The 16,748-nt window shown below is 37.1% G+C and overlaps 2 protein-coding genes across 2 annotated transcripts in view; both read left to right on the plus strand.

Moving 5' to 3' along the window:
* Window positions 1–16,748, plus strand: part of LOC127444918 (uncharacterized) — a 239,234-nt gene that overhangs the window by 54,782 nt on the left and 167,704 nt on the right. The window lies entirely within an intron of this gene.
* Window positions 1–16,748, plus strand: part of LOC127444745 (vacuolar protein sorting-associated protein 8 homolog) — a 151,736-nt gene that overhangs the window by 8,490 nt on the left and 126,498 nt on the right. The window lies entirely within an intron of this gene.

A 16,748-nucleotide genomic window follows, 5' to 3' on the forward strand; every position in this document is an offset into this window, starting at 1 on the left:
CACTGTCAGAAAGGTGCTAACTGAAAAGTGTGTTTGTGCAAACACATGCACCAATGAAAAGAATATAGAGGGAACAAGAGAAAATAAATGGGTGTTAGAGTTTTTTTTTAACAGTCACAGAGTAGTGTGAGAATAACATTAGTGCTGTTTCCATGAAAGCGTGTAGCAAATTGATGATGATAATGACGAGAAGAATAAAGATCAAACTGATGAAGATTTTAAGTGACTTACACCAGGTCCTAACCATGCCCAGGGTTGCGTTGTTTTGTGTCACTGGAGATGATGTCTTCATGCTAAATGTTCTCAAACTTTCCAAATATTTCAGAAAAACTAGCCTACAACAAAGTATCAGTTACACAGTATTGTTCAAATTAAGCTGCATTATTATATGTAATTGTATTCAGTCTGCTCCTCCTGTTGATCTGGTGTGAGTCCAGATTTAGTGTTAGTTTAAACAGAAACATTTGCTGGAATGTGAACTGTCTAATGACAACTCATTTCAACTGCAAGATACGGTGAGGTTCAAAAGTCTTGGTCCACTTGCGACAATGCTTCTATTTAGCATTTTTCTATCTGAAAACCATAAACTAGAACTTTATGGTAACTATTTCATCATAATAATTTAAATGAATTTAGAAATTTACATGAATTCACAGAATTTCTTATTTTTGATAGGATAGGGTGGCCCCAGAAAGTATTTGGAAGCTTAAGCTGAACTTAAAAATGCTTGAATTCCTTTACATTTTAGAACAAAACATAAAACCAATTGGCATTTATTGTAAAGAAAGATAACACAAGCACACTTTTCAAGCAGAGCATTTAACAATTAAAAGCTTGTTACATTTTAAATTATAAAACAAAAGAATTATGGTTTAAAATTAAGACAAAAAATTATTTGGATACTTGATAATGGCTTACCGATACCGATAACTAAGTTGGGCAGTACCTGCTGATATCCGATTAATCAGCCGATAGTTTTTAAAATTGATACTGAATGAAAAATTACACTCAAAGTAAAATAGTGCTGAACTTTATTACAAAAATAAACAGTACTGACTGAGCCATGAAAATGTATTGTACTTTTTTAAATGAAATAAATATATTAATATTAATATATATGAACTAATATTCAAACTTTAAAGTCAGCTGATTTTTTAATTGACGTTGCTTCCTTTGTCCACAAGAGGGCGCAATAAATACATAAACCATTCAGCACCATTATATTATTGCATAGAACATTCCTATCCTGGCTGTTAAAAAAGAGCATTTCATTTTCAACTAATGTGCATAAAATAAATAAATAAATAAATAAAAAGTTTTAGTCCATATTCTCAAATGTTAAGTCAAAAGTAAAATGAAGGGGGAAAACTCTTCAACAGACAGTTCACATGGTGTTACACTTGCACTGATTCCTACTACTCTAGACTCAAGCTTCATAATAACGGCGAAATACTACATTGTTTTATTATTCAGTACAGTTGTATGTAGAGTAGCAATATTCACAGATAGCAGTGGTATTTGGCTGAACTCGGTGGTGAAGTGACTCAGACTATGAGCCCAGGCCAGGGGCTGTTCAAACAGACAGAACACAACAGACTGGAACCAAACGCGAGGATCTCGAGACACACATTTCCAAGTTGAACATCTTTCCTGACAAAGCATTTAAACAGCTCATTGCTTACTCTGAGAAACGCTTATAAGAGAGCAAGATCCAATGGCCAAAGACCTCCACCAGCTGTAAGGGGCTGTTCAAACCGAACGCTTTTTCTGTGTAAACGTGCGCTAGACGAACGTCTTTGTTTTTGTTTATTCAGTGTCTCGTGCAGGAGCGCTGTTTTTTTAGATGATTTGTCTAATTAAAAAGAACTTTAAAAGAATACTGAGACACCTGCTTTCTGTTAAACTGTATTTGTTGCGCTGTGCCTAGCCTTTTTTAGCGCAAGAATGTGATCGATCTGAAGTCATTGTATTACAGTGAGGATAAAATTTTTTCATTTAAATCAGATGCGTTTCTGATTGTTTATACGTTACTCTTGGCTGCATGAAGATAGTAATTTGCTTTCTCACCTCACTAGCTTTAAATATGCAACTTAGCTGGCCAATGAATGCATAAACGTGACTAGCTGGATGTAAAATAATGCTAATAGATGGTAACAATCGTGACATTTAAACATTTGGGTAGGACTTGCGTGTATTTTTGTCACATTGTTCTAACCGCTTGAGGTTAGTTTTAATGTTAGCGTCCTCTCAGCCTTGTCGGCAAACATATGCTGTTCTCTACTAATGCAGCATCTAGCCAACAAATTACAACGTGTACTGTAGTGTACTGTATACATACCTTTTCGTTGTTGATTTTTTAAATCCGCATCTGAAGTGTTCCACTCCATGCAGAGTGTAGTCTCACATGTCAAAACTGTAGGGCCTTGGCCCACTTAAAATGGCAGCAGAGACCGCATGGCCCTTTGTTCTATGATCAAAAGGAGAGACATTGAACTCAGTTTCCCAGGATCCTTCACAAATTCACAACTGGATGCGAAGACTCAGTCTCAAACGCCATTGGTCGAGCGGCCTACGACCGATGACGTCATCTCGTCAACAAAACCCGCGGACAGATGAATTTCGGCCTCTCTGTGCTAAGCTCTGCCTGGCTGTTAAGGGACATCTGTACTGTGCACGTACTGAAGGAGTTTTCCCTCCGTTTGGACTGAGAACAAAGAGACCACGTTTTTCTAACCTCACCATTTGGCCACGATAGAGTAAGATTAACTTAGCTTTGTTCAAGTCTTATAGTATACTTATATCAACCAGTTCAGTTTCACTGTAAAGCAACAGTGAATTTATTTTGAAAAAACGGAAAGGCGACCAGTTTCCCTTCTCCCTCTTTTTCATTCAACGTTGACTACTTTCTGCATTCTTCTCCATCGCTGGATCCGAAGAATAAAGCAGACGAGTGTAAGACAAGGTACCATCTAGACCGTTTCTCCTGACCGCTCAATGCAACAGGAATTCCAACGGACAAACCTACTGAAATCACACAGGATTTCCCAAGTAAGGCTTGATATCTGGGCAGATTTCGTTTAGAAACTGTGATTTTTCTTGTGAATCTAAATCGTATTTTTGATTCTAAATGCTGATGTTTTGAGTATATTTGTATGTTAAACTCTGCTCGCTGCTTCGAGTTGGGAGATTTGTTTTAGTTTCTTTTGGGGTTACGTTTGTTTTGTTGAGTGATCTGAACTAGTAATTCAGTCCCGCTGTTACGAGCGGTTACCCTTAACTAAACTGCATGCATTTTTCCTCTCTCTCTCGCTCTCATTCTCTCTCTCTCACTGATATTCATTGAGTGAACGGCACCTCGGTTTGTGTTCGACTCAGGCTGGTGAACCAAATTCTCCCGCCTGTTTCGTCAGTTCCTTTGTGTGTCCACTCATTTCCACCTCACGTGGTATCAGCTCCATTTTGGATTTAACCCGCCATTTTGAACCTGATCCTCCATTTTGATTCCTTTGTTACCACACCTGGACACACACACACACACACTAGCATATAGCTCCACTGTTAGCTTAGGATATCCTTGATTTTATTTTTGGATTATATTCGGATAGTATTGGCTGTGTTCACTACTGCTTGATTATAATAAATCTTGTTATATTAAAATAAGTACTCCTGTTTGTTTTTGTTTGAATGTTGTGTTGAAGCCAACCTCTGCCACGTGAAGAACTCCCAAGTTACCTCAGAGTACTATTATGTTATTGGTGTTAGAAACTAACTGTAACTAGATTACTATTAGATTTGTATACCAATAATTTAACTGGTTTTTCCCTTTTTTGATTATTTTGATTAACAATTAAGATACTCAACCTACAGGGTAGATTTTGTTTTATGAGACTCAATCAGTAACTTGCTATCATTTTTCTCTTTTCAATGAGTGGTGCCCCGAGAATAGAGTTTAATGAATTAAATTCCATTTAATTACTATTTAGTTATTTAATTGTTATTTGATTATTCCATAATTAATAACAATTAATTATTGATTATTTCTGGAGAATAGTTTAATGAGTTAAATTCTATTTAGTTATTTAATTGTTATTTGATCATTCCATAATTAAGAACAATTAATTATTGATTATTTCTGATAGTAAAACTGATTTAAACAACCAGTAGCACCTACAAAACAAACACCACAAGGTATCAGTGAAGTGATTTTTATTTTATTTCGCCTCTAGAGGCTGCTCTCATACTGTATAATGACAGCGGACTCTTCCCAGCCGCTCCAGCACCGGACGCAACGGGGAAAAACTATCGGTGTGGATTTTTGCTGATAACCGATAGTTCCAGAAATCTGTTGTCAGTGCCAATTAATTGGCAAAACCGATATATCAGTTGACCTCTAATGTCTTATTATAAGAGTCCAAATTGAACCTGCATGTATCTGATAGCATAGTATTTTTGTGGAGAAGGGCAGGGGAAGAATTACAGCCACACTGCAGTAAGGGTACTGTAAAGCACAGAAGTGGAAACGTCACAGTCTGGGGCTGTTTCTCTTACAGTGGTGTCAGTGAGCTTGTGTTCATTGATGGAATCATGAACCTTGAAGTGTAATTCTGGATGCAAACTTGCAGAAATCATTGAAGAAATTATTTAAGACACAGAAGTGGCTCTTTCAACAGGATAACGATCCAAAGCAAACTGGCATCCTATTGAAAGAATACTTTGCAAAAAAGAAAATTAAGGTCCTAGAATGGCCTTCCAAGAGCCCTGACCTAAACTCTATAGAGCACCTATGGGATGCAATGGAGAAGAAAATGTCAGATTGTCGATGTTCTAGGATGAATTGAAAGCTTTGGTGGTTGAAATCTGGAGGAAACTTTCAGCACAGTTTTTACAGAAACTTGTCAATTCTATACCCAGATGTTGTCAAGAAGTTCTGCCAAAGAAAGTATTGCAAACTAAAAACTAAAATACTTGAACTTGTCATCTTTAATGAAGCCATTAGCAAGTATCCAAATAATTTTTTGTCTAAATTTTAAACCATATATCTGTTGTTTTATAATTTGAAATGTAACAAGCTTCTTTTTGTTAAATATTCTGCTTGAAAAGTGTGCTTATATCTCTATTATATATTACTTTACAATAAATGCCAATTGGTTTGATGTTTTGTTCTCAATTGCGAAGGAATTAATGCATTTTTAAGTTCAGCTTAATACTTTTTGGGGCCACTGTATGTCCCCCTTTTACTGTAATGACAATACACTAAAACTGGCATGAATGTCACAGTTTTGTGCAAAACATGATGATCCATGTTATTCCACCAAGGGCATTTTGTGTACTGCAATAGAAGAAACAAAATGTGATCTTCCATACAAAGGAGAAAACATGGTCAATGTCACAAAGTTTGCTTAATTGATTAGTGACTTAGAAATAGTGCAGAATTTTAAATATTTCTTATTAATTTCACATTTTTATTCATTATTAATTTTTTTTCCTTGAAATTTTCGATCCCACATTGTCATGTGGTCTTTTTTCAGTTTCACTCTTTATACTGAATTAATCTTGTATGGTTTTGAAGCACTTGCACAAGAATCACTTGCAAGAAACACTTGCATAGGCAAGTTGCAATTCCACAAGAGGGCAATCCATTTGAAAGTGAAGTAAATAATATTTTGATGTTGAACTCTGTGTCTGCAGGATGACTATTTGGTATTCCAGTTTCTGAAGTGCCTCCTGGACCCCAGGTAATAATACTGTAGCAGGACCCCTGCGATACTTTCTGTTTGGTAGAGGTTTTTTTATTTTTTATGTATCTGATATCTGTACTGTGCAGTGGCATGCATCATACTGTAAATCTCTCCCCAGGTTAGATGGAGAAACAGTATTGCTTTACATTCTTTCTCTTTTTATTACCTTATCTTACCTTACCTTATCAGACATTTTCTCTGCTGTGAACAGACTGATAATGTGAATGCATGACCCCATTTACACCTAGTATCAAGATCCATTCACAAGTGGTGCTTAATACAGGTGTAAATGGGGTCCAAAAGGTTTTGTGATTCAATAACTCATAACTAAATTTGAGGTAGTCAGAAAGGCATGTGACCACATCACATTTGTAGTGTAAAGACCAATTTATACTGCCCCATGAAACGCCAACATCCAACAGTTGTAGGGTTTTGTCGGATCAATGTGTTCACCCTGTTGGAATTCATCATTGTTCAATCCTGTCAACATGTACAATTGCCATTTGTCGGGTCTCGGAATGTTTGAGCAGTCTGACATTATCTGACTTCATTGAGAACTGTAGCTATAATAATGAGGTAAGGGTCTCTGGGGTGCTGCTAGGAGTGCCGCGAAATTTCTGCTCAGTTTCATATTTTAATAGCCACAAGTTAAATGTACCAGTAGTACTGACTCAATTCCTGCACACTATTTGTCTACAGCTGCAAGCGTTTTAAATGCTGACCTGCGTATGTGCCTGTGCTCTCTATAGAGTGCTCATTTCTCTGAATAAATGAAGCTGCGCGCATGAACATTTAAATGCGCTTCTTGATGCGATATGAATATGAACACAGATGCTAATGTATTACAGGAGTGTTAACAGACTGGACAAAAATCTGTGCCGTGGCGTGATATTAATGGAAGCCATCAATGTATTTGCATGATATAGACATGACAAAAATCGTATATCAAAATATCCGATCTGTGCGATGTGTAAATGCAGCCTAATAGACATGGTGCAGCTGTTATTAGCCTATCTTTAAGCCTATCAAACGACAATATTGACAAGAAAAAGAGAAAAGCACTCACTGTCTTTGGCTGGATAACTTCAGCTTTAGCTTTTTCAGCCCAATACATTTCAGTAACAGTTCTGCTTTTCAGTCAAACTCTGACTGAATCGAATCTTTATTAATGTGTATCTAATAATCACACACAAAATTTTTTTTTTTCATTTAATTACTTTTTTAAATGTTTTTATATCACAATTTTTTAATTATTAATTGCTGCTGTTCCTAAAAAACAAAAAAAAAACAAAGCACTGTTGACTCTGTTCTCTAGTATATTAGTCTATTTTATTACTAGCTCTTGAATAATTACTTTAAAAACCTGAAACGGATGTCTAGGAGAAATGCTTGACGGCTACATTATTTTAATTTAATTTGTTACTCAATTATTCAATATTAAACTTTTTAAATAAAGGAGTATTTTCAGTCACATATTTGTTTATTTACGGTTGAAGTCATTAAAACAACCACTCCACAGATTTCAATTTCAATCATTTTGGCAAGTCGTTTAGGATATCTACTTTGTGCATGACACAAGTAATTTTTTCAACAATTGTTTACAGACAGATGTTTTCACTTTTAATTGACTATATCACAGTTCTGGTGGGTCAGAACTTTATAAACACTAAAATAACTGTGCCTTTAAGCAGCTTGGAAAATTCCAGAAAATTATGTTAAGCCTTTAGGCAGTTAGCCAATTAGCTTCTGATAGGCTAACTAGCTAATTGGAGTCAATTGGAGGTGTAACTGTGGATGTATTTTAAGGCCTAACTTCAAACTCAGTGCCTCTTTGCTTGACATCTTGGGGAAATCAAAAGAAATCAGCCAAAAGTCCTTGTGAGCAATTTCCAAATGCCTGAAGGTACCATGTTCATTTGTACAAACAATAGTATGCAAGTATAAACACCATGGGATCACGCAGCCATCATACCGCTCAGGAAGGAGACACATTCTGTCTCCTAGAGATGAACGTAGTTTGGTATGAAAAGTGCAAATAAATCCCAGAACAACAGCAAAGGACCTTGTGAAGATGCTGGAGGAAGCAGGTAGACAAGTATCTATATCCACAGTAAAACGAGTCCTATATCAACATAACCTGAAATGCTGCTCAACAAGGAAGAATCCACTGCTCCAAAACCACCATAAAAAAGCCAGACTACAGTTTGCAAGTGCACATGCGGACAAAGATCTTTCTTTTTGGAGAAATGTCCTCTGATCTGATGAAATGAAAATTTAACTGTTTGGCTATAATGACCATCATTATGTTTTGAGGAAAAAGGGTGAGGCTTGCAAGCCGAAGAACACTATTCCAACTGTGAAGCATGGGGTGGCAGCATCATGTTGGCATCATGAGAAACTAAAATTATGTGGATATATTGAAGCAACATCTCAAGACATCAGACAGGAAGTTAAAGCTTGGATGCAAATGGGTCTTCCAAATGGACATTGACTCCATGCATACCTCCAAAGTTGTGGCAAAATGGCTTAAGGACAACAAAGTCAAGGTACTGGAGTGGCCATCACAAAGCCCTGACCTCAATCCAATAAAAAATTTGTGGGCAGAACTGAAAAACCATGTGCGAGCAAGGAGGTCTACTAACCTGACTCAGTTACACCAGTTCTGTCTGGAGGAATGGGCCAAAATTCCTTATTGTGAGAAGCTTGTGGAAGGCTACCCAAAATATAAGTTAAACAATTTAAAGGCAGTGCTACCACATACTAACAAAGTGTATGTAAACTTCTTACCCACTGGGAATGTAATGAAAGGAATAAAAGCTGAAATAAATAATTTTCTCTACTATTATCCTGACATTTCACATTCTTAAAATAAAGTAGTGATACTAACTGATTTAAAACAGGCAATGTTTTCTACGATTAAATGTCAGGACTTGTGAGTTTAAATGTATTTGGCTAAGGTGTATGTAAACTTCTGATTTCAACTGTATTTTTTCAGTGGTTGGGGTGCCGTGGGGGAAAAAAACACTATAAAGGGGTGCCGAAGTTTAAAAAAAGTTTGGGAACCACTGAGCTAGGCAACGGGTGTTCTGCAAGAAGGGTACAATGTTGTACAACTTGGCTGGAGAAGCAGTGAATTTCATGGAAAAAAAAAAGAGGGTTTCCGATCACAGCCAGAATTCCGATCACTACCTCACTAATAGAGCGGATATTTCGTAATGATCTGACTTCATGTTCTACTCCCCGAAATGTGGAGAAAAACTAGACTTAAAGTGCAAATTGGGACAAGTTAAACATTTTTTTTTTTTTTTTTTTGTACAAAGAAGCCACATTGCCCATCTCTAGAGTAAGAGGCATATCCCATGGAGCAATGTAATCATTAATGCTCTATTAAGGGCCAATGTAATATGACCCCTAAATTGGAAGTCATATTGTTTATCTTATTATTTTGTTTATGTGTTGAGTTCATGTTCATTACTGTTAAATTTAAGGTAGATGTCACAGTACATACGTATGTTAGACCAAGTAGTAAGAGACAACATTACAGAGAAGGTGGTTGAGCAGATAAAAGTTGCATAATTTAATGTAAATAGAATTCTTAATCTGGTAAAGAGCAGCAAAATTCTGACCAAACTAGAAAGAGAGAAAATTGACTTCGTATTGTTACACGTGGCACCTAAATTAAGTGGAACATAGTACATTGACTCGGATGGGTTTTAAATAAAAATGTTTTTTCAGCATCATATAAGGCTGGACATAGGGGTACCTATTATAATATCTAGAAGTATATAATGTCACTGTAACCTCCTTTGTTGCTTTTTTTTAAAGAAAAATTTTGTGGTAATCAACATTATGCCACAAATGCTGTTGATTGAGCTTAACTTGTTTTAAACCCGGAATATTCCTTCAACTATGAACTCTTTCCGAAATTAAAGATAATAGGGAGATATATATTGATATGTGGCAGAATAAAGGGTACTTTTAAAACTTTTTCAATGTCTATGCTCCACCATGAAGTAAATGTTCCCTTTTTTAACATAATTGAAAGGATAGCTTCTGAATCACAAGGAATCTTTATTTGTGGAGGAGATTTAAATGTTCTGTTCAATGTCTCGACCGTCTAAGGAAGCTGGGCACCATTTTTTGTTTCTGTCTGCATTGGCTCCGCCTAGTGGCTGAGGTATGTTTTGTGGCATGACACTCCAAGAAACTTTTGCATTGACGGAAGATCGCTTTTACACTGAAGTTCCCAGCCAGATTGAGAATGGACACTATGGATGACCGCAAAATATCTACATGCTCACATAAAGGACGTCTTTTATAAAGTTGACGGACTGAGTAATTCATGGTGTATTTTTTTTACAAGGCCTCCGAGTGAATTTGACACTTGATCATCCGAGGAACCGGGATGCCTGTTTTATTTCTTTATGTGCTGGCTCCGCCTAGCGGCTGAAGTTTGTTTTGTTGAATAATACTGCTTCGGGTCAGCTGTGGATGAATCTGATCTTTCTTTGTGCTTACGCCTCCTGTTGGCTGGAGTTTGTTTTTGTGGAGTGTTTTCAAAGGACATTAGAATGATTACGTCATCTGCTGCACTCATAACAGCTGGCTCACTGAACAATTGTCTGTCTGTCTGAGGAAACTGAACAGCTTTATATCAGCTGGAGTTTGTTTTGTGGAGGAACACACCTTCAAGACAGTTCTGTGAATGAATCTACATGTTCTTTGTGTTTATTCTGCCTGTTGGCTGGGGTCTGTTTTACAAAGTATTTTCTGTTATGTAATTTTGCCTCACAAAATTTGTGCAGAAGCACGGGACTTGAGCAATCCAATGCCAAAGTTGTCGCAGGGGCTCTCATATGCATACATGGACCTTCTGAGTTTAGAGTGATTGACACCAGTTGGCACTGTCCACACACGTTTTTCTTTTTTCTGTTTGTTTTGTTCGGGGAGAAGTTCGGGGTTTGATTGTTGCATTAATGGGGAATGTGGTCTTTATAATCTTGCTTTTGACACACAATTTTTTTTTATTATATCTATATGTCAAATGTTAATATGAGTGGATTATCTCTCTTCACATGGAATTTTAATGGGTTGGGGCACCCCAAAAAAAGAAGGAAGGTTATTTCTTTTCTTAAGCGTAAGAAATATGATAAAGTCTTTCTTCAAGAAATGCATCTTTTGCCACAGGAAGCTGAAAAATGTGGGAAGATATGGGGTGGACATGTTTTCTTTAGTGTTGGTCCACGTAAGAGTAGGGGAGTCATTATACTGATAAATAAACATCTACAATTCAAATTTCTCAAACAAATTAAAGATAAAATAGGAAGAGTCATTATTGTTTTAGCAGACATTCAGGGGCAAAGGTTGATTTTGGCTAATATTTACGCACCTAACGCTGTTGATCAGGGCTTTGATCAGATCTTGAAGGGATGTTGCAAGCCGCTGGTACCCCTCATGATATAATATTGGAAGGAGACTTTAATTTATTGATGGACTCAATCCTTGATCATAGTGAAGCAAAAGTGTGTAAGCCCCCTAGAGCAACATTGACGCTTCACAGGATGTGTAAAAATCTTGGTCTTGCAGATATCTGGTAACTTTTGAACCCACCTGGTAGGGACTATACATTTTTTTCATCAGTTCATAAGATTTATTCTAGAATAGATTTTTTTCTTGATATCTAAATTTCTCATTTCATCTGTTGTTGACTGCTCAATTAGAAACATTTTAGTTTCAGATCACGTCCTGGTGAGTTTAGAGATGTTGCCACATATAGAGAAAAAGAAATCATATAGTTGGTGCTTTAATGTATCCCTTTTGCAAAATCCTGATTTCCAACAAATGTTAAAGACTGAAATCAATGTTTATATGGAGACCAACTGGTCCTCAGTATCCTCTGTGGGCTTGCCTTGGGAGGCACTTAAGGCAGTTCTTAGGGGTCGGATCATACAGTATGCCTCATTCACCAAGAAATCCAAAGCACGTGAACTCGTGGAGTTGGAAGGGAATATTAAAAGTGTCGAGGGAGAGCTGCAGCGCCGAATGTCATCTGATGGCCTCAGAGAATTGACCCGATTGAAATACAGATATAATACTATTTTACAGTCATACTTTTAGTTGGGGGACAAAGCAGGGATGCTTCTGGCAAGATATATCAGAGAGAGTCTTTTTCTACCATTCCCTCAGTGAAATCTGCTGGTGGTGAAATATTTACCTCAGCCACTGATATTAATAATTCTTTTAAAGTATTCTATCTTGATCTCTATAGTTCCACATCTTTGTCTACTGATGAAGATATAAGAACATTTGTGGAACCATTAGAACTCCCTAAATTGATGAGGAGGAGCTTAGTGAGTTAATTAAGGCCTTGCCTTCAGGCAAAGCTCCGTGGCCAGTTGGTTTTGCCGCTGAATTTTTTAGATCTTATGTTACAGAATTGGCTCCACTTTTGTTAGAAGTTTATATGGAATCATTAAAGAATGGAAAGCTTCCACCAACCATGACGCAAGCCCGGATCAGTCTGATTCTTAAAAAGGACAAAGATCCAAGCGAGTGTAAGAGTTACCGTCCAATTTCCCTGATCCAGCTAGATGTAAAAATGTTGTCAAAAATTTTGGCTAACCGATTAAGTTATGATATCTCTTATACATATAGATCAGATGGGGTTTATTAGGGGCCGCAGCTCTTCTGACAACATTAGGCGTTTCATCAATATCATGTGGTCTGTGGCGATTGACTCCAGTCACGGCCATCTCACTTGACGCCGAAAAGGTGTTTGATATGGTAGAATAGGATTATCTTTTTAAGATTTTGGAAATATACGGGTTCAGGAGTACATTTATTGGTTGTATTAAGTTACTTTATAGACACACTGTAGCAGCGGTACAATCAAATGGATTAATTTCAGATTATTTTACTTTGAATAGGGGCACTCAGCAGGGTTGTCCTCTTTCCCCTTTATTGCTCTGTCTTGCCCCGGAACCATTAGCAGCTGCGATTAGAAAGGAGGAGGATTTCCAGGGGTGGTGGCGGGAGGTATAGAGCATAAACTTTTGCTTTATGCAGATGATATTTTATTATTTGTCTCTGACCCAACTAGATCTATGCCTTGCCTCCACAGAATTATTAATTCCTTTTCTAAGTTTTCAGGATACGAAGTCAATTGGTCTAAATCCGAAGCTTTGGCTTTGACAGCGTACTGCCCAATAACGGCTTTACAGGGCATTAAGTATTTGGGTATTTTATTCCCAGCAAAATTGTGTGATTTAGTTAGTTAATTTTGACCCTTTAATAAAAACATTTTTCGAGCGATGTGGACAGGTGGGCTTCATTACATTTATCTATGATCGGGAAAGTTAATGTTATTAAAATGAATTGTATTCCAAAATTCAATTACTTGCTGCAATCTCTCCCTATTGATGTCCCCCTCTCTTATTTCAAGCAATTTGATAGCATAGCGAAGTCCTTCATTTGGAGTGGTGAGCATCCAAAATTACATTTCAACAAGTTACATAGGCCGATTGACAAAGGTGGGCTAGGCCTACCCAATATTTTATTTTATTATTATGCATTTGGTCTCAGCCATTTGGCTCATTGGTCACTTCCACCTGAGAGAGCCCCTCCCTGGTTCTGTATAGAACAGGAAGTTCTTGCCCCTATTTCACCATTGCAGAGCGTTTCTATCAAATTAATTGGAGAAGTTACATCCCGTTTTCTCGCATTTGAACTCGGTATGGACAAAAGTATCCAGACTGTTTAATTCAGGCATTTTTTTAAATGGTGACTCGAGCATATGGCTGAACCCCAAATTATGCATCAACAAGTCCCCTTTTTACTGGTCAGAATGGATTGGGAGGGGGGTTACTACACTCGGTGACCTATATGAGAGTGGAGTGTTGAGATCCTTTCAAAATTTGGTTCAACTTTTTGGGATTCCCAGATCTCAATTTTATAAGTATTTACAGTTGCGCCACCTGCTCTGTACTGTTTTTGGGAGTGGTTTATATCCCCCTTAAGCGGCAGATACTCTGGGAGTGGTGATTACTGCTTTTGGAAAAGGACATGAGGCATCGGTGTATTACTCCCTGCTAATTCAGAGTCTGGGGGATGGAACTTCAGCTTCTCTTAAGAGATTATGGGAGAAAGATCTAAACTTGGTATTGGAGGAGGGAGTGTGGGCTAGGATTCTAAAAAAACATCAGATCTGCATCTAGAGATGCAAGGGATCGCCTTATGCAATTTAAGTCTATTGGACCCCCTCTAGATTGCATAGGCTTGGTCTTAAAGACACACCCACCTGCTGGCGATGTCAATCAGAAGATGGAGACACAACCCATGTCTTTTGGGGATGTGTTAAGATTCAAGAGTTCTGGTTGAGGATTCAGAGTTTTATGTGCGAGGTTTTGGCCTCTCAAATTTTATTCTGCCCCAGACTCTGTATCTTAGGAGATGGGGCAGTCATTAATTTGGAGAATAAGCATGTGAAAAACTGGGTGTGTGATTAGTTTTTTATTTTTATTTATATTGTTTTGTCTGTTGTGTGTCTATAATTATGTGACCACTGGGATGTTGTTGGGGGATAGTTAGGGTTAAATATTGATTCTGTGTATATATATGTTTTGCTGTTCCTTTCTAATAGATGAATCAATAAAAATGTTAATCGCCAAATAGTAGTATTTTAAATAATCAAGGGATTAAGCTACAACTCAAGACTGGAATTTAACAATATGTAGAAAATAATAATGGTCAGGTGACACCTGCCGTGGGACACCAGCAAAGCGGTCCTCAGAGGGTAAATTATTGCTATTACCTCCAACCTGAAGAAGTGTTCAGAAGAAAAAAATCACATTTCAAAATAGATTAAAACAATTAGAAATGAGTAATAAGAAAAATCCAAAGGAAAATCCAATTTAGAAAATTAAGAAAATGAAAACAGATATAGATGTTCTATGGAGATAGAAAAGTTAATGTATTTGAAGCAGAGATATTATGATGCTGGAGGTAAATCTATTAAATTATTAGCCAGAAAATTACACAAGCTGACACAACTACCTGTATATTAAAAATTCAAAACCCTATATCAAAATTAGAATGTCAAATGATATCCAGAGTGTGTTTGGAAGTTATTATTGGAAATTATATTCCCAGACTCAGAACCCTCCTAAATTAGTTTCTCTTTCATCTTTTGGACTCGCTTGTATAAGTGATGGTAAGAATGCTTTGTTAACAACAGAAATAACAGGAAGAATTACACAAAGCCATATCTAGACTTAAAACTGCTGTAAATCTGTCTGGACCTGGAGATTTATTAGAGTGGTTCCAAGCATTTAAACAGCAGCTTACTCCACCCTTTTTATCCACATTTAGTTTTGCACTGCAACAAGATGAATTACCACCTCCATGGCAGGAGGCTGTTATTTCAGTGATACCAAATGAAGGAAAAAACAGACAAGATTGTTCTTCATAAACTGTAGACCCGTTTTGGTCTTTAACTTAGATTATAAATTGTATACCTCAATTCTGGCAAGGAGAGTTGAGATTTTAATTATTAACTCATTAACTACAAATAAGGTACACCAACTTATTTGTACAAATAATATCTGCCCCTGTCTGCACCAGGGTGCAAAAAGCATTTGCCAAACTTGGTGATTAACAGTTTATTGATTCTTAATATTACTAAAAAAATATATACATGAACAAAATCAAACAATTACCCCCTTTTAACCCCCAGTATCCCCCATCTCCCTCCAATCCCAAACCCATCTCTGAACAACATCCCGTGGTCAAGCCCGAGTCACACATGTATACACACACACAAAATTCTTAAAAATAATTGTCAACAAATAAAGAGAAAAGGAGAAAATAATTCCACAAAGGATACAATTTACAATTTCAACAAACATACATGTTTCTCTCCACATGGTCCTCACCGAGAGCCCTCCAAAGAAGTATTTGTCCCATTTCTTCCCATACACGTCAAGTCTGCAAAGCTGTTTATCAGAATCAGAACTGACTTTATTGCCAAGTAAGTTTTCACATACAAAGGAATTTTCCTTGGTGTTTGATGCATACAATAACAATAAACAAAAGAAACTATATTTAAGATAGATATATATATATATATATACAGGTGCATCTCAATAAATTAGAATGTCGTGGAAAAGTTCATTTATTTCAGTAATTCAACTAAATTTGTGAAACTCGTGTATTAAATAAATTCAATGCACACAGACTGAAGTAGTTTAAGTCTTTGGTTCTTTTAATTGTGATGATTTTGGCTCACATTTAACAAAAACCCACCAATTCACTATCTCAAAAAATTAGAATATTTTGACATGCCAATCAGCTAATCAACTCAAAACACCTGCAAAGGTTTCCTGAGCCTTCAAAATGGTCTCTCAGTTTGGTTCACTAGGCTACACAATCATGGGGAAGACTGCTGATCTGACAGTTGTCCAGAAGACAATCATTGACACCCTTCACAAGGAGGGTAAGCCACAAACATTCATTGCCAAAGAAGCTGGCTGTTCACAGAGTGCTGTATCCAAGCATGTTAACAGAAAGTTGAGTGGAAGGAAAAAGTGTTGAAGAAAAAGATGCACAACCAACCGAGAGAACCGCAGCCTTATGATTGTCCAGCAAAATCGATTCAAGAATTTGGGTGAACTTCACAAGGAATGGACTGAGGCTGGGGTCAAGGCATCAAGAGCCACCACACACAGACATGTCAAGGAATTTGGCTACAGTTGTCGTATTCCTCTTGTTAAGCCACTCCTGAACCACAGACAACGTCAGAGGCGTCTTACCTGGGCTAAGGAGAAGAAGAACTGGACTGTTGCCCAGTGTTCCAAAGTCCTCTTTTCAGATGAGAGCAAGTTTTGTATTTCATTTGGAAACCAAGGTCCTAGAGTCTGGAGGAAGGGTGGAGAAGCTCATAGCCCAAGTTGCTTGAAGTCCAGGGTTAAGTTTCCACAGTCTGTGATGATTTGGGGTGCAATGTCATCTGCTGGT

The sequence above is a fragment of the Myxocyprinus asiaticus genome, chromosome 8 (genome assembly GCF_019703515.2).
Source record: "Myxocyprinus asiaticus isolate MX2 ecotype Aquarium Trade chromosome 8, UBuf_Myxa_2, whole genome shotgun sequence".
NCBI classification, from domain to species: domain Eukaryota; kingdom Metazoa; phylum Chordata; class Actinopteri; order Cypriniformes; family Catostomidae; genus Myxocyprinus; species Myxocyprinus asiaticus.